The following is a 22793-nucleotide window of genomic DNA, read 5'->3' on the forward strand; positions in this document are numbered from 1 at the left end:
ATGTGATAAATGTTTTGTTCTGTGGGCAAACAAAACATTTTTGGTGTGGGCCCCTCTAAACCTTGAAACAGACAATGATAGGTCTTTGAAATGATCTTCCCGAGGAGGAACAATCATCCATTCCTTAATAAAACTATACCATGTCCTTCTTTACCCAAAGTTCTCTTCCGTTAGTCCTTTCACTTAGGATAACTATCCAATTATTCAATGTTCTTTCCACTTAACATTAAATTAAAAAAAAATAACACCAGTAAGGAACAAACATGAAAAGGAGACAGCATGGTATTGCAGAGAGCACTGAGGCCCAGACCCAGGCAGATGGTATGAATCTTGTCCTACCCAGAAGCACACAGCTTTAGTTAGTCTTCAACTCTCTAGGGCCCCTTCTGCATAACAGGGACACAAATATCAACTTTGCACTTTCCCTGACAATGTTTTTCAGTATTATCTACAGAGTACCTTTTGTGTCAGGGACCCTCCCTGCAAACTTCCTTGACATTCCATGTTCATCCTAAACATTTAGGTCTGTTCTACATGCCCTTCTGAGACATAATGAGATTTGTTTTAAAGTACAAATAATGTTTTCTCTCCCAAATCTTTGAGTGAGATTGATCTCCAGAGAGAGGCTTTGTATACTTCTAGCATTTTACAGGGAGAAGGTGATGGCATCCCACACCAGTACTCTTGCATGGAAAATCCCATGGACGGAAGAGCCTGGTAGGCTACAGTCCATGGGGTTGTGAAGAGTCAGACACGACTGAGCAACTTCCCTTTCACTTTTCACATTCATGTATTGGAGAAGGAAATGGCAACCCACTCCAGTGTTCTTGCCTGGAGAATCCCAGGGACTGGGGAGCCTGGTGGGCTGCCATCTATGGGGTCACACAGAGTCGGACATGACTGAAGTGACTTAGCAGCAGCAGCAGCAGCAGCATGTTAGAGCATACCTCTGGGAGGTACCTATACCTTTGTTTGAATGTTTCCTGTTGTTTTATTTTTTTAATTAAAAAAAATGTATTTATTTATTTATGAGTTCACTGGGTCTTCGTTGCTGTGAATGGGCTTTCTCTACTTGAGGCGAGAAGGTCCTCTTTGCGATTCATGGGCTTCTTTCTCATTGCGGTGGCTTCTCTCGTGGAGCACAGGTTCTGCAGTTGTGGACCACAGGCTTAGTTGCCCCAAGGCATGTGGGATCTTCCCAGACTAGGAATCAAACCTGCGTCTTCTACATTGGCAGGCAGATTGTTAACCACTGGACCACCAGAGAAGCCCAGAAGCTGTACTTTAGAAATGTGGCTGATAAGATGATATTCAGGACTGAAGATATTCAGTAGGTATGCATTAGTATCTATTTCTGCTTTATTGACTATGCCAAAGCCTTTGACTGTGTGGATCACAATAAACTGTGGAAAATTCTGAAAGAGATGGGCATACCAGACCACCTGACCTGCCTCTTGAGAAACCTATATGCAGGTCAGGAAGCAACAGTTAGAACTGGACATGGAACAACAGACTGGTTCCAAATAGGAAAAGGAGTACGTCAAGGCTGTATATTGTCACCCTGCTTATTTAACTTATATGCAGAGTACATCATGAGAAATGCTGGGCTGGAAGAAACACAAGCTGGAATTAAGATTGCTGTGAAAAATATCAATAACCTCAGATATGCAAATGACACCATCCTTATGGCAGAAAGTGAAGAGGAACTAAAAAGCCTCTTGATGAAAGTGAAAGAGGAGAGTGAAAAAGTTGGCTTAAAGCTCAACATTCAGTAAATGAAGATCTTGGCATCTGATCCCATCATTTCATGGGAAATAGATGGGGAAACAGTGTCAGACTTTATTTTTCTGGTCTCCAAAATCACTGCAGATAGTTATTGCAGCCATGAAATTAAAAGACGCTTACTCCTTGGAAGGAAAGTTATGACCAACTTAGATAGCATATTGAAAAGCAGAGACATTGCTTTTCCAACAAAGGTCCGTCTAGTCCAGGCTATGGTTTTTCTAGTGGTCATGTATGCATGTGAGAGTTGGACTGTGAAGAAAGCTGAGTGCCGAAGAATTGATGCTTTTGAACTGTGATGTTGGAGAAGACTCTTGAGAGTCCCTTGGACTGCAAGGAGATCCAACCAGTCCATCCTAAAGGAGATCAGTCCTGGGTGTTCATTGGAAGGACTGATGCTGAAGCTGAAACTCCAATACTTTGGCCACCTCATGCGAAGAGCTGACTCATTGGAAAAGACCCTGGTGCTGGGAGGGATTGGGGGCAGGAGGAGAAGGGGACGACAGAGGATGAGATGGCTGGATGGCATCACCACCTCTTTGGACATGAGTTTGTGTGAACTCCGGGAGTTGGTGATGGATGGGGAGGCCTGGCGTGCTGTGATGCATGGGGTCGCAAGGAGTCAGATATGACTGAGCGACTGAACTGAACTGAAGTGATGCATCAGTAAGAACAGTATTGCCTATTAAAAATGCTGGAGAGGGTTGGAGAAAAGGGAACCCTGCTATACTACTGGTGGGAATGTAAGTTGGTAAAGCCATTATGGAAAACAGTATGGAGGTTCCTCAGAAAACCAAAAATAGACTGTATGATACAGCAATCCTACTCCTGGGTATATACCTGGACAAAACTGTAATTTAAAAAGATACGTGCATCCCTATGTTCATAGCAGCACTATTCACAGTAGCCAATACATGAAACAACCTAAATGTCCACCAAGAGATGATTGGATAAAAAAGATGTGGTACATATATACAACAGCATACTGCTGCTGCTGCTGCTAAGTTGTGTCAGTCGTGTCCCACTCTGTGTGACCCCATAGACGGCAGCCCAACAGCTTCCTCTGTCCCTGGGATTCTCCAGGCAAGAATACTGGAGTGGGTTGCCATTTCCTTCTCCAATACATGAAAGTGAAAAGTGAAAGTGAAGTCGCTCAGTCGTGTCTGACTCTTAGCGACCTCGTGGACTGTAGCCTACCAGGCTCCTCCATCCATGGGATTCTCCAGGCAAGAGTACTGGAGTGGGTTGTCCTTGCCTTCTCCGACAACAGCATACTACTCAGCCATAAAAAGGGAACAAAATAATGCCATTTGCAGCAAATGGATGCAACTAGAGATTATCATCGGAGAAGGCAATGGCACCCCACTCCAGTACTCTTGCCTGGAAAATCCCATGGATGGAGGAGCCTGGTAGGCTGCAGTCCATGGGGTCGCTAAGAGTCGGACACGACTGAGCGACTTCACTTTCACTTTTCACTTTCATTCATTGGAGAAGGCAGTGGCAACCCACTCCAGTGTTCTTGCCTGGAGAATCCCAGGGACAGGGGAGCCTGATGGGCTGCCGTCTATGGGGTCACACAGAGTCAGACACGACTGAAGCGACTTAACAACAGCAGCAGCAGCAGCAGAGATTATCATACTATGTGAATCAAGTCAAAAAGAAAAAGACATCTAGGTTGCTTCCATGTTCTAGCTATTGTAAATAGTGCTGCAATACAGATGAATGGATAAAGAAGTGTGGTACATATACACAATGGAATATTACTTGGCCATAAAAAGGAATGAATTTGAGTCAGTTCCAATGAGGTGGATGAACCTAGAACCTATTATACAGAGTGAAGTAAGTCATAAAGAGAAAGATAAATATGATATTCTAATGCATATATACGGAATCTAGAAAAATGGTACTGAAGAATTTATTTGCAGGGCAGCAATGGAGAAACAGACAGAGAGAATAGACTTATGGACATGGGGAGAGAGGAGGAGAGGGTGAGATGTATGCAGAGAGTATCGTGGAAACTTACATTACCGTATGTAAAATAGATAGCCAACAGGACTTTGCTGTATGGCTCAGGAAACTCAAACAGGGGCTATGTACCAATCTAGAGGGGTGGGATGGGGAAGGAGATGGGAGGGAGGTTCAAAAGGGAGAGGATATATGTACACTTATGGCTGATTCATGTTGAGGTTTGATAGAAAACAACAAAATTCTGTACAGCAACTATTTTTCAATTAAAAAATTAATTAAAAACAATAAAAAAGAGAAAGACAAATGCCATATGACATCATTTATATGTGGAAATCTAAAATATGACACAAATGAACTTATCCATGAAACAGAAACAGACTCACAGACAGAGAGAACAGACCTGTGCTTGCCAGGGGGAAGCAGAGGTGGGGAGGGCGGGAATGGGAGTTTGCGATTAGCAGATGCAAACTGGTATACGAGAATGCATAAACAGTAAGATCGTACTGTGCAGCACAGGGAACTATATTCAATATCCTGTGATAAACCATAATGGAAAAATATTTTTTAAAAATCTCAATATGTGAAAAACTGTCACTTTGCTGTACACCAGAGACTGGGCTACATTGTAAATCAACTATACTTCAATAAAAAAATAAAAAAGAAGTAAAAGAAACATTGGTTTTTAAGATATAAAAACACCTTTGTTTTGACCTATAAATAGCTGCCCCCAGGTCCTTGAGTGGCATCCATTCCCCACATCACTCCTCTCAGGAGGTATTTTTAGTCTTGTGGCTTTGGAGAATTGTCTGCTTGAAGTCTATATTTTGTAGCCAGCATCCCTTCCTCCCTCACTTCTGGACACAGCTTTCCTTCTCTTGGGGAACTGCGCCTTCCCCATTCTCTAAGGTTCTGGGGAGGCTTCCAACCACAGCACTTCCCCCCTCCCATGGCCCATGGGGTGGGCAGTGATGCGGTCCCTATTCCTTGATAGGCATGTGCATGTGGTCCAAGACAGAGCAACCAGAGGCTTCCCCTAGAACTCTACACAGTCACCTCGGTATCCATAAGGAGATGGGTTCCAATACCCTCCTGTCCTCCACAGATGCTCAAGTCCCTTACATAAAAGGTTTCTGAAATTTGATCAAAGGTTGGTTGAATCCACTGACACAGAGGGCTGACTACGTTATGAGTGCAGGGACTGAGACACTCTTTGTCCCCCTTTGAAACATGAACTGAAAGGATATGGCCTTAGAGCATCTGGTGGCCTTGACTGTGCAAAGAAGGAGAAGCCTGGGAAGCAACACTAAGATAGAAATGGACCACTGGAGAGATTGAGAGAAAGAGAGGACCCTGGTGATATCTGAGTACCAGGCCAAATTTCTATTCTTTATAATAGCAATTCTCAAGCTTGGGTGTGTATCAGCATCAGGCAGAGTGCTAATAAGTAATCCAGAGCCCAGCCATGATGAAGTGGGAAAGGGCTGGCTCCTCTGTACTCGTTCCGCATCCTCCAGGTGGTTTGGATACACATCAAAAGTTGAGAACTACAACTTGACAAACATCTGACCCATTATACCTCCTCTTTTGCAGGAGCGACTTAGGTTTCTGATGTGCAGAGACTAAGAAGCACCAAGGACTCTATGGCATCATGCAAACAGGAAACAAAGCAAATCTCTGGTCAAGGCCCCAGTGTCCCAGATCTTGGGTAGCTGAGTGAATTGCAGTTTTTGTTCATGAGGAATATTCTCCATGGACCCAGTGCTCATGGGAGTGAAATGTTGAAGTGATTAAAACAGGAATGACACCTCCCATCTTCCTGGGCTCCCCTACATCTACAGTTATCTAAAGGGAATTCCCTGAGCTGGCAGAGCTTTCCTTTATGTGGGCTTCCGTCCCAGCTGCATGTGCCAGCAGCAGCCCAACCCTCACACCACAGTCAACTCAGGATTTGGGACCAGGGTAGAAGATAAGCCATATTCTTGGAAGTGCATTGAAAATCTCTCGTTAGCCCAGATTGGGTCATATGACTCACTCTGCACCAATCACAAGGAAATGAAGTGGACTAATGTGCCCACCCCTAGATCACATGACCACTCTGTACCAATAACAGGGAAATGCAGTGGCCTGCTGGGCCCAGCCCTGAGTCACATGGCCACCTCTGGCGTGGTGGGGAGGGACATTATGTGCGGGAGAATTGAATTGGCTTCATAAGAACACCAATTCATTACTAGGTGGAAAGGATGACTTTAAAGAGGAAATCAGGACACACTTACTAGAAAATGTGAGTGAATTCCAGGCAGCAAAATCGACAGATGTCTACTACAGTTGGACTCTTGTCATTTTATTCTAGCTTTGCTGGGAAAAAGCCAGTAAGAACAAATTCAGCAAATCACAGACTTGCACTGAAGAGAAGAAACTCAAGAATCCAGGAGCTCAGCCTTTTTTCTCTAAATAGAACATAGTTTATGCTATTGAAGACAGATGCTTGTTTATTCTTTGCTGAGAGCTCTCTGGCCGGGCAGATTCCAAATATCCTTCCATCTGCAGATCCTTCCAGGGCTTTGCAATTTTTACTAGTTAATGACAAGACTGGGGGAGGGGAAACTTAAAATGAAGTAATAAATGCATTTGGAAGAATGTTAAAGGCTTAGTTATTTCACACTTCTGGAATTCAGAGCAATGAAAAAGTAAACAGTCTTACTGGCTCAAAGGGGAATCCTTCCATCCATGAAACAAATTTATTTTGATTATTTTGGCTTCTCAAGAAACATTTCCTGTGGGTGTATTATAAAAAATTCTTCATGTTTTTATTCTATACTGTTCTACTGGGCCTTGTGAAACAAGAAATTATTTGCTGCATTTACTTGCTGTGTAATGGGGCTTCACTATCATTTACATATCTTTTATATACTATTAATTCAGATCTTTTTTAGAATTGTAATTGTGGAAGCAATTTTCATTACAATTTCTTGTAATGTATAAATCTGAGATAATTGGACTGGAAGGCTTGTTTGTCCAAATTGCCTGCATCAGTACTATTTCATGGGTTTTGAAAGTATGAAAAAAAATTGAAACTGGTCCCTGATGATAAACATTTGAAGATGATTTTTGATCTCTGAAAAAACCATTTGTACCCAATGCAGGTGAAATCAATTCCTTTCTGAGTTGATACTGATGGTGATTTAATTAAACTAATCTTTATGAACTGAAAAGAATATCTTTTTATCTTACCAACCAAGCTTAAGAGTATGATGAATTCTCAGATGAGATATGACCTAGGAGCTGCAAACTTAGAACAAATTGGGGATTTGATAGATCCTATGATAGGTGGGCTATCTATCATAATCCTATGATAGATGGGCTTCCCTGGTGGCTCAGACAGTAAAGAATCTGCCTGCAGTGCAGGAGACCTGGGTTTGATCCCTGGGTTGGGAACTGGAAAAGGAAATGGCAACCCACTGCAGTATTGTTGTCTGGGAAATCCCATGGACAAAGGAGCCTGGTGAGCTACAGACTATGGGGTCTCAAAGAGTCAGATACAGCTGAGCAACACAGCAGCAGCAGCAGCCTATAGTAGATAATATCAGTTTTGGAATTCCATTGTTCCCATATGGTTAGAGAGTAGTTATCATTTATGGAAGCCTCTTGATGAAAGTGAAAGAGGAGAGTGAAAAAATTGGCTTAAAGCTCAACATTCAGAAAACTAAGATCATGGCATCTGGTCCCATCACTTCATGGCAAATAGACAGGGAAACAGTGGAAACAGTGTCAGACTTTATTTTCGGGGGCTCCAAAATCACTGCAGATGGTGACTGCAGCCATGAGATTAAAAGACGCTTACTCCTTGGAAGGAAAGTTATGACCAACTTAGATAGCATATTGAAAAGCAGAGATATTGCTTTGCCAACAAAGGGCCGTCTAGTCAAGGCTATGGTTTTTCCAGTGGTCATGTATGGATGTGAGAGTTGGATTGTGAAGAAAGCTGAGTTCTGAAGAATTGATGCTTTTGAACTGTTGTGTTGGAGAAGACTCTTAAGAGTCCCTTGGACTGCAAGGAGATCCAACCAGTCCATCCTAAAGGAGATCAGTCCTGGGTGTTCATTGGAAGGACTGATGCTGAAGCTGAAACTCCAATACTTTGGCCACCTCATGCGAAGAGTTGACTCATTGGAAAAGACCCTGATGCTGGGAGGGATTGGGGGCAGGAGGAGAAGGGGACGACAGAGGAGGAGATGATTGGATGGCCATCACCGACTCGATGCACATGAGTTTGTGTGAACTCCAGGAGTTGGTGACGGACAGGGAGGCCTAGCGTGCTGCGATTCATAGGATCACAAAGAGTTGGACACAACTGAGTGACTGAACTGACTGACTGACACCCGTAAGCTTTATTAAGGTCCAGAACATCTTCTATTGGGCTAAATTCTTAGGAGGAACAAAGTGTATGAGGAAAGTATGTCAGCCTAGGGAGGAAGTGAGAAGGGAACTACCTACAATATAATTCAAGAGACTGGAGAAGGAATCTTTCCTAAAGATTAAGATCCCATAGATTTAGCCCATTACAGGCACTCAACAGATATTTATCCTATGAAGGAAAAAAATAAAGGAATCAGACAAAATTAGAAAAGCCCCTTTGGAGATGTTCCTTTTAATTAACCTCCACTTCTAGCTGGGCCAGCTTTGATGAGTGCTACATACGGGAGTCACATTTGTCATTAAAGCATGTCATACCAGAGCTCAGAGAACCTTCCCAGAGATAAACATAACTGAGCTGGGATAGAATTTTCTAAAGTACATGAAATCAGCTTTTTGAATTGTGAAAAATAAAACATAGTTCTTTTTGTTGCACCATACTGGCCGACTTTCCATCTTATGAAGAAACCCGCCACTTCTGTGTTTAAGTAATTGATGTCTCCTAATGGATCAGTCACAGACGGTGCCTGAGTTGTGTTATTCCAGGGGCAGCTTTCAAATGCTTCCACGTGAATGGCACCCTGGAGTCTGTAACCCAGCACCCCCCTAGTTATTCTACTCAACATCTGTGGTTGAGTTTGTTCCTTATCCAGGGCCTCAGTTCATAAGGGCATGGTCTAGTTTTTTCAGATCTTGATCTCATTTTAACTAGTCAATTTGCAAAAAGCTATTGCTGTCAATTAATGCATTGTTTTTCTTTTCTCCCTGTTTTTTTTTTTTTTTTTTGGTTTGTGGGACTGGAATTCAGGAAGAAGAGGGATCCCCAAGAGAACCACAGTGCCTCAGGGTGGAACCGAAGATGGCAGCAGGTAGAGTCCATCCATGGCAACGCCTCCTTTCCTGGGCTGCTGTTGTTGACAGCAGGGCTCAAAGAATCCAAAAGCTTTGCAGATCACAAAAGAAAATTTGTATGTTTCCATTGATTGGAAACATGACTAGAAATGTCTTTTGTGATGTATGCCAGGCACGACATCTGGACAGTCTGGTCATGGTGCAAAAAATAGCTTCTCTTTTTCTTCTTTCTTCTAATGATTTCAGTGCTTGCTGAACAAATACTTGCAATGAAGTAGATGATGATAATGATGAAGAAATTTCAAATTTAGTCATACTAAAATAAGTAGTGCACTTTTTTCTGAAGTATTTATGATTACCTTGGAAAATGCTATCTAGATGCATCTGCTTTTTTAAAAAAATGTGTATAGTTAAATACGCAGCTTTGCTAAAGATATTTACCCCATCATTGGACTTCATATGAGATAAAATGCAAAGGAATAAATGAGTCTATACTTTAGTTTCTGCCTATGATTGGTAATGATAATAAGATGTAATAGTCATAAAAATAAACAGTTGAATGGACCTCATAAAAATGAGAGCTAAATCTTAATACTCTCTGCTTCTATTTTCCAATGACTGTGAGGAGGGGTTAGAAGAGGTCTCCAGATGTGTTTGCCACTGGCAGAGGCTCATGTTCTTGTAAGTTAATGAAAATCAGGGAGAGGAATTAAGAAAATTAAAATGGTAATGAAAAGAATATGCAAAGTGTGTGTGTGTGTGGGATGGGGGTGAACTGGCGCCCTGTTCAGATTTCCATGGAGGAGAAAGAATTAGGGATTAACCAGCTCCAGCATCTCCCTCTATGCCCCTCCCAAGTGTCTACCCCATCAGAAACACTGTTTTAGGTTCATGCTTCTTCTGACTTGCGCCCCTTGCAGATTCTTGCATGACTGGTTCCTTCTTCCAGTAGCTCTCAGCTGAAACATCCAGTCCCAGAGGCTACTTTGTTGTTCCTTGAGATCACTCTTCATCTCATTGTCCGTTTTTATTGGGTTGGCCCAAAAGTTTAATTGGTTTTACTACAAGATCTTATGGGAAAAAAACAAACAAACTTTTGAGCTAACCCAATATTTTTTTTTCCATAATACTTATTATGGTCAAATCATCTTTCTATGGATTGGTTTCTTTCTTAAATCTCAAGAGATTGTAGCATAGGAGTTGAGTCTGGAAGGACAGATATGAAAATCTATTTGTGAAAAGAAGTGCATTAGCTGGGGTGTTTATAAAGTGAAAACCAAATACTGTAAATTGACTCCAAAGGGATATCTATTTGAAATTCTGCTCCCCCCTGTTTTTTGGCTGATGATCTGATCCTTTGGTATCTGTCACCTTATCCTGAGGTCTATGATTTCTATTTGCAGGGGTAACCCAGGGTACAATGACAGGTTAATTGGGAGTGTGTTTAAATATCACCAGCTTTGCACTCTAATGATTCAGCATCTATGTATGATTGAAGTTTTTCTTAATAAGTGATCTGCCTATAATAGATAGAACCCTAATGCCTGCTCAGAATCAGGTAGCATCCCCCCTTGACTTTATGGATACAGTAGCTGAATGGATGGAGTAGCCCATTTAAGTCCCTTTTAATGTGATACAGTATGGGTTGCTGTCAACTGGTGCTCTGTTTCAGCAAGATTAGCACTGGGAGAGTTCATTAGGTGAATGAGGTTTACCTTTGCCTTCAGCCTGCCCTTCTGGTGCCCTGCACCTCCTAGTGAGGTTCCTCCTCACTACTCACCCCCTGATTTCTCTGCCTTCAGAAGAACGTGCAGTTAGGCACATAAACCTTAGTCCATGTTAATTCACATCATTGTGTTGCTTCTTCTTCAGCCTATTGCTATTTAAGCCACAGAGCTACCTGTGGAATGAAAAAATGTGGCAGTTGTTAAACACATCAGCAAACAGAAAAAGAAAAAGGGACACTTCTGGATACAATCACAATGCCTGTGGAACCACTTTCTTAGGCTGAGCATTGAATGGCCCTGAGTCATGGGAATACTCTGCAAAGATTTCATTAGAGAGTGTTTCTTCAGAGCAGGAATTGTGTCTCTTTACAAGTGAGTGCTCCAGCACTAAGTTGTGTCTGGCTCTCTGTGACCCTTTCGACAATAGCCCAACAGGTTCCTTTGTCCTTGGGGTTATCCTGGCAAGGGTACTAGAGTAGGTTGGCATTTCCTCCTCCAGGAGCTCTTCCTGACCCACACCTCCTGCACGGGCAGGTGGATTCTCTACCACTGAGCCACCTGGGAAGCACATTTACAAGTGAGGTTAAATCCTTTATTGAAAGACACCATTTTCAAGACTTATAACTTCTTTCTGATATAATGTTCAAGGCAAAAATAAAGGATGGAAAGCTGAACTGAAGTGAAGCTTATCACCCTGCACAGGGAAAAGGAAGAATGAGTGATAGACCCATGAGATGGAGGTATCACGGAGAAGAATTTCCATAACTTAAGAGCCCCTTTGATATGACCATGACATCACTTCCATAATAGAGAAAAAAATAAATATGCTTTACTGATAGTGACAAGGAAGAGGGCATAATTTCTGCGAGGGAGAACTCTACATCAGCAAAAGGGCTGACAGTATCACCCAATTCAGTTTGGCTCAGTTCAGTCACTCAGTCGTGTCTGACTCTTTGCGACTCCATGGACTGCAGCACGCCAGGCCTCCCTGTCCATCACCAACTCCGCAGTTTACTCAAACTCATGTCCATTGAGTTGGTAATACCATCCAACCATCTCATCCTCTGTTGTCCCCTTCTCCTCGCTACCTCAATCCTTCCCAGCATCAGGGTATTTTCAAATGAGTCATTTCTTCCTATCAGGTGGCCAAAGTATTGGAGTTTCAGCTTCAACATTAGTCTTTCCAATGAACACTCAGGACTGGTTACCTTTAGGATGGACTGGTTGGATCTCCTTGCAGTCCAAGGGACTCTCAAGAGTTTTCTCCAACACGACAGTTCAAAAGCATCAATTCTTTGGTACTCAGCTTTCTTTTATACTCCAACATCCATACATGACTACTGGAAAAACCATAGCTTTAACTAGACAGACCATTGTTGGCAAAGTAATGTCTCTGATTTTTAATATGCTCTCAGGGTTGCTCATAACTTTTCTTCCAAGGAATACGCGTCTTTTAATTTCATGGCTGCAGTAACAACCTGCAGTGATTTTGGAGCCCAGGAAAATAAACTCTGCCACTGTTTCCACTGTTTCCCCATCTATTTGCCATGAAGTAATGGGACCAGATGCCATGATCTTAGTTTTCTGAACGTTGAGTTTTAAGCCAACTTTTTCACTCTCCTCTTTCACTTTCATCAAGAGGCTCTTTAGTTCTTCTTCATTTTCTGCCATAAGGGTGGTGTCATCTGCATATCTGAGGCTACTTCTCCCAGCAATCTTGATTCCAACTTGTGCCTCATCCAGCCCAGTATTTCACATGATGTACTCTGCATATAAGTTAAATAAGCAGGGTGACAATATGCAGCCTTGATGTACTCCTTTACCAATTTGGAACCAGTCTGTTGTTCCATGTCCAGTTCTAACCGTTGCTTCCTGACCTGCATACAGATTCCCCAAGAAGGAGGTCAGGTGGTCTGGTATGCCCATCTCTTTCAGAATTTCCCACAGTTTGTTGTGTACCACAGAGTCAAAGGCTTTTGCATAGTCAAAAAAGCAGAAATAGATGTTTTTCTGGAACTCTCTCGCTTTTTTGATGATCCAACGGATGTTGGAAATTTGATCTCTGGTTTCTCTGCCTTTTCTAAAACCAGCTTGAACATCTGGAAGTTCATGGTTCACATACTGCTGAAGCCTGAATTGGAGAATTTTGAGCATTACTTTGCTAGCATGTGAGATGAGTGCAATTGTGTGACAGTCTGAGCATTCTTTGGCATTGCTTTTCTTAGGGTTTGGAATGAAAACTAACCTTTTCCAGTTCTGTGGCCACTGCTGAGTTTTCCAAATTTGCTGGCATATTGAGTGCAGCACTTTCACAGCATCACCTTTTAGGATTTGAAATAGCTCAACTGGAATTCCATCACCTCCACTAGCTTTGTTTGTAGTGATGCTTCCTAAGGCCCACTTGACTTCACATTCCAGGATGTCTGGCTCTAGGTGAGTGATCATACCACCGTGATTATCTGGGTCGTGAAGATCTTTTTCGTTCAGTTCTTCTGTGTATTCTTGCCACCTCTTTTGATATCTTCTGCTTCTGTTAGGTCCATACCATTTCTGTCCTTTATCGAGCCCATCTTTACATGAAATGTTCCCTTGGTATCTCTAATTTTCTTGAAGAGATCTCTAGTCTTTCCCATTCTGTTGTTTTCCTGTATTTCTTTGCATTGATCACTGAGGAAGGCTTTCTTATCTCTCCTTGCTATTCTTTGGAACTCTGCATTCAAATAGATATATCTTTCCTTTTCTCTTTTGCTTTTCACTTCTCTTCTTTTCACAGCTATTTGTAAGGCCTCCTCAGACAATCATTTTGCCTTTTTGCACTTCTTTTCTTGGGGATGGTCTTGATCCCTGTCTCCTGTACAATGTCACAAACTTCTGTCCATAGTTCTCCAGGCACTCTGTCTATCAGATCTAATCCCTTAAATCTATTTCTCACCTCCACTGAATAATTGTAAGGGATTTGATTAGGGTCATACCTGAATGGTCTAGTGGTTCCCTACTTTCTTCAATTGAAGTCTGAATTTGGCAATAAGGAGTTCATGATCTGAGCCACAGTCAGCTCCTGGTCTTGTTTTTGCTGACTGTATAAAGCTTCTCCATCTTTGGCTGCAAAGAATATAATCAATCTGACTTCAGTGTTGACCATCTGGTGATGTCCATGTGTCGAGTCTTCTCTTGTGTTGTTAGAAGAGGGTGTTTGCTATGACCAGTGCATTCTCTTGGCAAAACTCTATTAGCCTTTGCCCTGCTTCATTCTGTACTCCAAGGCCAAATTTGCCTGTTGCTGCTGCTGCTACTGCTGCTGCTGCTGCTGCTAAGTTGCTTCAGTCATGTCCGACTCTGTGCGACCCCATAGATGGCAGCCCACCAGGCTCCCCCGTCCCTGGGATTCTCCAGGCAAGAACACTGGAGTGGGTTGCCATTTCCTTCTCTGATGCATGAAAGTGAAAAGTGAAAGTGAAGTCGCTCAGTCGTGTCCAACTCTTAGCGACCCCATGGACTGCAGCCTACCAGGCTTCTCCATCCATGGGATTTTCCAGGCAAGAGTACTGGAGTGGGTCGGAGAAGGCAATGGCAACCCAATTTGCCTGTTACTCCAGGTATTTCTTGACTTCCTACTTTTACATTCAAGTTCCCTATAATGAAAAGGACATCTTTTTTGGGTGTTAGTTCTAGAAGGTCTTGTAGGTCTTCATAGAACCATTCAACTTCAGCTTCTTCAGCATTACTGGTCGGGACATAGACTTGGATTACCGTGATACTGAATGGTTTTCCTTGGAAACGAACAGAGATCATTCTGTCGTTTTTGAGATTGCATCCAAGTACTGCATTTCAGACTCTTTTGTTGACTATGATGGCTACTCCATTTCTTCTAAGGGATTCTTGTCCACAGTAGTAGACATAATGGTCATCTAAGTTAAATTCGCGCATTCCAGTCCATTTAGTTCATTGATTCCTAAAATGTCTATGTTCACTCTTGCCATCTCCTGTTTGACCATTTTCAATTTGCCTTGATTCATGGACCTAACATTCCAGGTTCCTGTGCATGGGACCTTTTAGTCTTCATTAACTCCACCATAGTTTGGCCCAAGGTAAATAACAGGGAGAGAACACAGCCCCACCCATCAACAGAAAATTGGATTAAAAATTTACTGAGCGTGGCCCCATCTATTAGAACAAGACCCAGTTTCCACCTCAGTCAGTCTTTCCCTTCAGGAAGCTTCCAAAAGCCTCTTATCCTTCTCCATCAGAGGGCAGACAGACTGAAAACCACAATCACAGAAAACTAACCAATCTGATCACATAGACTACAGCCTTGTCTAACTCAATGATACTAAAAGCCATGCCGTGTAGGGCTACCCAAGATGGGTAGGTCGTGGTGGAGAGTCTGACAAAATGTGGTCCACTGGAGAAGGGAATGGAAAACCACTTCAGTATTCTTGCCTTGAGAACTTCATGAACAGTATGAAAAGGCAAAAAGATAGGACACTGTAAAGATGAACTTCCCTGGTCGGTAGGTGCCCAATATGCTCTTGGAGTTCAGTGGAGAAATGACTCCAGAAAGAATGAAGAGACGGAGCCAAAGCAAAACAACACCCAGCTGTGGATGTGACTGGTGATGGAAGCAAGGTCACCCAGTTAGCCAGTGTTGAGAAAAATATTTACACAGTGTGAGAGTTGTGAGTTAGGTTTTATTTGAGGGCAAAATAGGGACTGCAGCCTGGGAGATAGTGTTTCAGATAGCTCTGAGAAAATGCTCCAAGAAGGTGAGGGAAGGAGCTAGGATATATAAGAGTTTTGCAATGAAGGGCAGGTAGGGCAGGTAGCCGGGAATATCAAAAGATTACTGCTTAAGAAACCAGATACATCAAGTTAAGGAATTTAGTGCTTTTCTATGTGAGGGAAGATGCGAGAGTCTCCACTCACTAAAATCATTTTTTGATATGCATCTCAGCTATCTGGGGTCAGTATCCTGTGTTATCAGATTCCGAGTTTTCTCAAGGCTTACTGTAGGGAGTGGACACAGACTGATGGCTGCTAGATGGCAGAAGTTATTTCCTTCCTTAGTTCCTTCAGGGCGCAGCAGCTCATGTTGGAGGACCACAATTGCTAAGACTGTGATATCCTTTGTTTACTGATATGGCAGGAGACATTCCATTTCTCACCAGTTTTTGGAAGGTGCTAAGGACCTGCATCATCATGCAGATGACACCACCCTTATGGCAGAAAGTGAAGAAGAACTGAAGAGCCTCTTGATGAAAGTGAAAGAGGAGAGTGAAAAAGTTGGCTCAATGCTCAACATTCAGAAAACAAAGATCATAGCATCCAGTCCCATCACTTCATGGCAAATAGATGGAGAAACAGTGGAAACAGTGGCAGACTTTATTTTCGGGGGCTCCAAAATCACTGCAGATGGTGATTGCATCCATGAAATTAAAAGACGCTTATTCCTTGGAAGAAAAGTTATGACCAACCCTGACAGCATATTAAAAATCAGAGACATTACTTTGCCAACAAAGGTCTGTCTTGTCAAAGCTATGGTTTTTCCAGTGGTCATGTATGGATGTGAGAGTTGGACTATAAAGAGAGCTGAGCGCCAAAGAATCAATGCTTTTGAACTGTGGTGTTGGAGAAGACTCTTGAGAACCCCTTGGACTTCAAGGAGATCCAACCAGTCCATCCTAAAAGAGATCAGTCCTGAGTATTCATTGGAAGAACTGATGTTGAAGCTGAAACTCTAGTACTTTGGCCACCTCATGCGAAGAGCTGACTCATTTGAAAAGACCCTGATGCTGTTAAAGATTGAAGGCGAGAGGAGAAGGGGATGACAGAGGATGAGATGGTTGGATGGCAACACCATCTTGATTGGACTTGAGTTTGAGCAGTCTCTGGGAGTTGGTGATGGACAGGGAAGTCTGGGGTGCTGCAATCCATGGTGCTGCAAAGAATTGGACATGACTGAGCGACTGAACTATCTAAGGGCAAGAACTAGTCTACACATTCTCACCTGGGCATGTGCCTCACTGAAAAAACAGCTGTTGTATAGTAGTCAGATTTTTGGTCTACATGACTCAGACCCCCAACCTCTCTCAGGTCATTCTTTCCCTGGATTATCTCTTTCCTTTTTGCTCCTCTGTTGGTGGTGAGACCAATGAATGGGCCAGCTATGCTTTCTTGAGAGAATTCTTTTTAAAAAAGAATTGCATCCTTTCTGATGGCTATATTTTCAAGAGGAAAAAAAAAGGAAAATGTGTTTTTAAAATGTTGGCTCAATCTTGCCATGTTTCTTGCCATGCATGGCTTTAGAAGCAAGCCAAGTACTTTTGAATGCTGCAACAACTTTAAATGTTTAAAATCCAAGAAGACTTTGTGGAATCCTTATTGTCTTTTGGTCTGTACTCACCATGTGCTGTTAGGGCTGCAAGATTGCAACATTTTGTTCATTGGAGCCAAGAAGCCATTTTATTCCCATCAGAGGATTTCATCTGAATGTTCTCCTTTCCTTAAAGGTCACCCAGGGCTGAGTGGGGCCCAACCCCCTTCAGAGGTGGGTGTCTGTGTCATCTGTACTTAGTCAAATTTTCATTTCCTGTGGTTTGTAGTTTATTGAAATGTAAAGTAACAAGCCCCAAATGGTTAAAATTCTTCTACTAAAAATGGATGTGATGAGGGAGAAAATATATATATTTTTGTAACCTTTCTGGGAAACGAGACCAGAGTTTCACTCTGCAGCTTCTTAAGTGACATAATGTTACTGTGCATGTGAGGCTGGGCCCCCAAGGAGACTCAAAAGTCAGACTTTCTGACTGAGAGCCTTGTGAGAGGTCAGAAATAAGACCTAGTCTCTGATAACCAGACAAATGTCTGCTTTTGCTTTCACATCATAGGGAGAACAGTCAAAGCGAGGTTTCCACTCCAGCCAACTGTATTTCAGTAGACTCTCTTCTGATTGTGCAAGAAAGTTGTCTTCCTTACTGTTTTGTCTGAGGCCCCAGCCAAAGAATGATCAGGAAATTGTTAAGGTAGGGAAATTAGGAAACAAAAGGGTGGTGTACTTCCTTTATTCTGAATTTACATTCTTTCCAATCCCTTAGACTCGGAACAGATAATCTGAGGATTCCTGGGAGGCTGTTTATTAGAGAAAATGCTACTGGACGCGATAGGTGAATTTCAGCAAAGTCCTGATCTTTAAATTCTTTTATGGGACTTTGCTGCAGTATATATATTTTTAACTTATTTATTTATGTTTGGCTGCGCTGGGTCTTTGTCACTTTGCCCTGGCTTTCTCTAGTTTCAGAGATCGGAGGCTACTCTCTTGCTGCGTGAGGGTTTCAGTAGTAGTGGCACGTGGGCTCAGTGATTGCAGTTCACAAGTTCTAGGGCACGGGTGCCGTAGTTGTGGCCCACGGACCTAGCTGCTCTGTAACATGTGGAATCTTCCTGGACCAGGGATCAAATCCATGTCCCCTGCATTGGCAGGCAGAGTCTTACCCACTGCGCCACCAGGGAAGTCCCATACTTTTGTTTAACCTAAGGAATCTCACTACAATTGTTTGTCTCTGCTTCAGATAACAGTGCTTAGATGTTCACAATCATATAAATTCTTCTGAAGAAATGAAAGCAGTGCTATGCTTGTTGCTGGAGGTTTGTCAGAGGAACACAGTCCTTTGAAGGTGAGAACATTTCCTATTCCAAGAACTAAAACACCACTGGACAGGAGGCCATAGGCTCCAACATACATTCACAAAAAGGAAGATGTTTCCAGAATTTACTTACGGTTTCTGCATTGTCAGTGTCAATAGGAAAAAGCCTTTTTTTTTTTTTTGGCTTAGATTTTCTTCACCTGTGAAGTCAGTAGGGCTCATCCTAAAATCTGAAGAGATGTTTCTCTGGTGACTGGGGTTGGGAGGCTGTGGCGGTGGGAGAAATGATTGTGTTTGGCAGGAGAGAGTGGTCAGCTTGGGAAGTCTTCCTGTCTGCAGTGATGGGAGACCTCCTGGTCTGCCTATTGAAAGGTGCCAGTCAGCCCCCAGCTCACTGCCATATTCCAGGAGAAGGCATCAGAGAAAGGAAATCAGGTTCCCAAGTTCTCAGGGCTTTCCTAGGTGAAATTTCTTAAGTGATGGTCCACCCACTGCTCTGAACCCACTGCATCCATCCTCCTCAGCATGGCCCAGAGAGCAGTCCTGGCCTTTTCTCCTCTCTCCATAGGCAGAGAGCTAATCATTTCCAGATTTTTTTTTTGGGGGGGGGGCATAATTCAACAAACCACCAATTGTTCATAAATGGGAAAGCAGAAATATAAAGAAAATGAGGGTCTGCTTTAGTCCTCTGTGTTCACAGTGTACCTGCTATGTTGTTGATTGACAGGCACCTGTGCCTTGAGGAGAAGCAGAAATTCACCTCCACAGCTGATGTTTGGGTGTTTGTTTGTTTTTTTAAGTGTGTGTGTTTTTTGTTTTTAAGACCACACCATGCGGGATCTTAATTCCCTGACCAGGGATCAAACCCATGCCTGCTTCATTGGGAGCTTGGAGTCTTAACCACTAGGCAACCAGGGAAGTCCCTGATGTTTGGTTTTGACTCTGTGCACATGTGTGCCAGGAGACACCTTCTTTACTTTGTCCTGTCCCTTAGCTCAGTGGGGATGGAGGCTGAGAGCTTACCAGAAGGTCATCCAGGAAAAGTGAATCAGTTCCCAGGGATGAAATTTTCAGTGTGGGAAATCAACCCTGAATATTCATTCAAAGGACTGATGCTGAAGTTCCAATACTTGGGCCACCTGATGTGAAGAACTGACTCATTGGAAACGACCCTGATGCTGGAAAAGATTGAGGGCAGGATAAAGGGGTGACAGATGATGAGATGGTTGGATGGCATCTTTGACTCAATGGACATGAGTTTGAGCAAACTCTGGGAGATAGTGAAGGACAGGGAGGACTGGCAAGCTGCAGTCCATGGGGTTGCAAAGAGTTGGACACCACTTAGTGACTGAACATGAACAAATACTTAGAGCAGAATAGCCTAATCTCTGTTTGTGTGTGAGAGAGACAAGATAGATATGTTTCTATCCAATTTCACTTTTTTAAAATTATTATTTTCTTGTTTGTTTGACATTTATTATTCGGTCTTTGTAAGAACCCCCTCTGAAAGCTAAAGACAAAGGAGAAAAGGAAAGATATATCCATTTGAATGCAGAGTTCCAAAGAATAGCAAGGAAAGATAAGAAAGCCTTCCTCAGTGATCAATGCAAAGAAATAGAGGAAAACAACAGAATGGGAAAGACTAGAGATCTCTTCAAGAGAATTAGAGATACCAAGGGAACATTTCATGTAAAGATGGGCTTGATAAAGGACAGAAATGGTATGGACCTAACAGAAGCAGAAGATATCAAAAGAGGTGGCAAGAATACACAGAACTATACAAAAAAGAGCTTCATGACCCAGATAATCACGATGGTGTGATCACTCACCTAGAGCATCCTGGAATATGAAGTCAAGTGGGCCTTAGGAAGCATCACTATGAACAAAGCTAGTGGAGGTGATGGAATTCCAGTTGAGCTATTTCAAATCCTAAAAGATGATGCTGTGAAAGTGCTGCACTCAATATGCCAGCAAATTTGGAAAACTCAGCAGTGGCCACAGAACTGGAAAAGGTTAGTTTTCATTCCATTCCCTAAGAAAGGCAATGCCAAAGAATGCTCAGACTGTCGCACAATTGCACTCATCTCACATGCTAGCAAAGTAATGCTCAAAATTCTCCAGGCCAGGCTTCAACAGTATGTGAACCATGAACTTCTGGACGTTCAAGCTGGTTTTAGAAAAGGCAGAGAAACCAGAGATCACATTTCCAACATCCACTGGATCATCAAAAAAGTGAAAGAGTTCCAGAAAAACATCTATTTCTGCTTTTTTGACTATGCCAAAGCCTTTGACTCTGTGGTACACAACAAACTGTGGGAAATTCTTCAAGAGATGGGAGTACCAGACCACCTGACCTGCTTCTTGGGGAATCTGTATGCAGGTCAGGAAGCAATAGTTAGAACTGGACATGAAACAACAGACTGGTTCCAAATCAGTAAAGGAGTACATCAAGGCTGCATATTGTCACCTTGCTTATTTAATTTATATGCAGAGTACATCATGTGAAATACTGGGCTGGATGAAGCACAAGCTGGAATCAAGATTGCTGGGAGAAGTATCAGTAGCCTCAGATATGCAGATGACACCATCTTTATGGCAGAAAGTGAAGAACTAATGAGCCTCTTGATGAAAGTGAAAGAGGAGAGTGAAAAAGTTGGCTTCAAACTCAACACTCAGAAAACTAGGGTCATGGCTTCTGGTCCCATCACTTCATGGAAAATAGATGGGGAGACAATGGAAACAGTGGCTGACTTTATTTTCCTGGGCTCCAAAATCACTGCAGGTTGTTACTGCAGCCATGAAATTAAAAGACGCTTACCTCTTGAAAGAAAAGTTATGACCAATCTAGACAGCGTATTAAAAAGCAAAGACATTACTTTGCCAACCAAGGTCTGTCTAGTCAAAGCTATGGTTTTTCCAGTAAACATGTATGGATGTGAGAGTTGGACTATAAAGAAAGCTGAGTGCCGAAGAATTAATGCTTTTGAACTGTCGTGTGGAGAAGATTCTTGAGAGTCCCTTGGACTGCGAAGAGATCAAACTAGTGAATCCTAAAGGAAATCAGCTGAATATTCATTGGAAGGACTGATGTTGAAGCTGAAACTCCAATACTTTGGCCCCTGGATGCGAAGAACTGACTCATTAGAAAAGACCCTGGTGCTGTTAAAGATTGAAGGTAGGAGGAGAAGGGGATGACGGAGGATGAGATGGTTGGATGGCATCACCATCTCGATTGGACATGAGTTTGAGCAGTCTCTGGGAGTTGGTGATGGACAGGGAAGCCTGGAGTGCTGCAATCCACGGGGTCGCAAAGAGTTGGACACAACTGAGCAACTGAACTGAACTGAAGAATCCCTTAGAGAACACAGAATTGGGATGGTGATGTTATTATTAGAATAGCATGTGCATTACATAAATCAAACTGCCAAGCAATGGTCTTTAAAGATTTCCATCCCGGGGGAATCTCTCTGCCCACTCCCTGCTTCTTCCTTGCCCTCCCCACTTCCCCCCACACGCCCACCCTGCACATGAATAAGAAGATGGCACCTGTGTTGCATGCCACGCATATGGATACCCACCAGCTCTCTCCTCGGAGTCCACCTTCCCTCTTGTTCTCAGGATGTACAAAGTAGGGGTCACCAACTGGAAATTCCAGCTGATTATTGTCACAGAAGCTTGAGGAGAGAAAATGAGAGGGTTTTTACATCTCAAAGACTGTTGTTGTCGTTGTTGTTGCTGTTTGCCCATGTCTCTCTGCAAACATTTCAGTGAAGTGGCATTTTTGGTTCTGGGGCCCCTGAAGTCAGCTGCTTTATTTCAAGCACTCCCCACGTGCTCCAGTTCAACTTGGCTTCGTGGCAGCCGCACTTTACCACGTGCTTCAGTGATTCCTGGTGCAGCAGCCACTGATCCCAAATTTGTATTAACATCTAGAAGGGGCACAGGGTCCAGCCTGGCCTGAGGCTGCTCTAAAGCCCTTCAGAGGTAGCCCCAAGCAATTACTTACGGGCCTTAGTGAGTCAATACCTCTGCTCTCTGGCCTCATGAGAAGCACAGCTGGGGAATGTGGTCCCCACAGGGTCAAGCCCCAGTTACCCCCAGAAGTTGCTGGCTGCAATAAGCCCTGTGCCAGCTACCCGCTCCTGTCTCTGCACCTCACTGCCCTCCTATATCCTCCACCACCCATATAAACTTGGGGAACCTGAACTAAAAGAAGATCCCTTGACACAGTCATGCATCGAACTCATCATAACATATTTAAAAACATCAACGAGCCTGGTTGAAATCTCAAAAAACCTTTCAAAAATGTTTTTAAAAATCTAAATGCAAAATAACTGCTTTGAAATTAGACTGCTTACAGATGCTGTCCACAGGCCTTGCTAGAATGTGGATTTTGATTTGGGCATAAACA

The sequence above is a fragment of the Bos grunniens genome, chromosome 13 (assembly GCF_055505025.1).
Source record: "Bos grunniens cultivar Pamir isolate PY7600 chromosome 13, Bosgru_T2T1.0, whole genome shotgun sequence".
NCBI classification, from domain to species: Eukaryota; Metazoa; Chordata; class Mammalia; order Artiodactyla; family Bovidae; genus Bos; species Bos grunniens.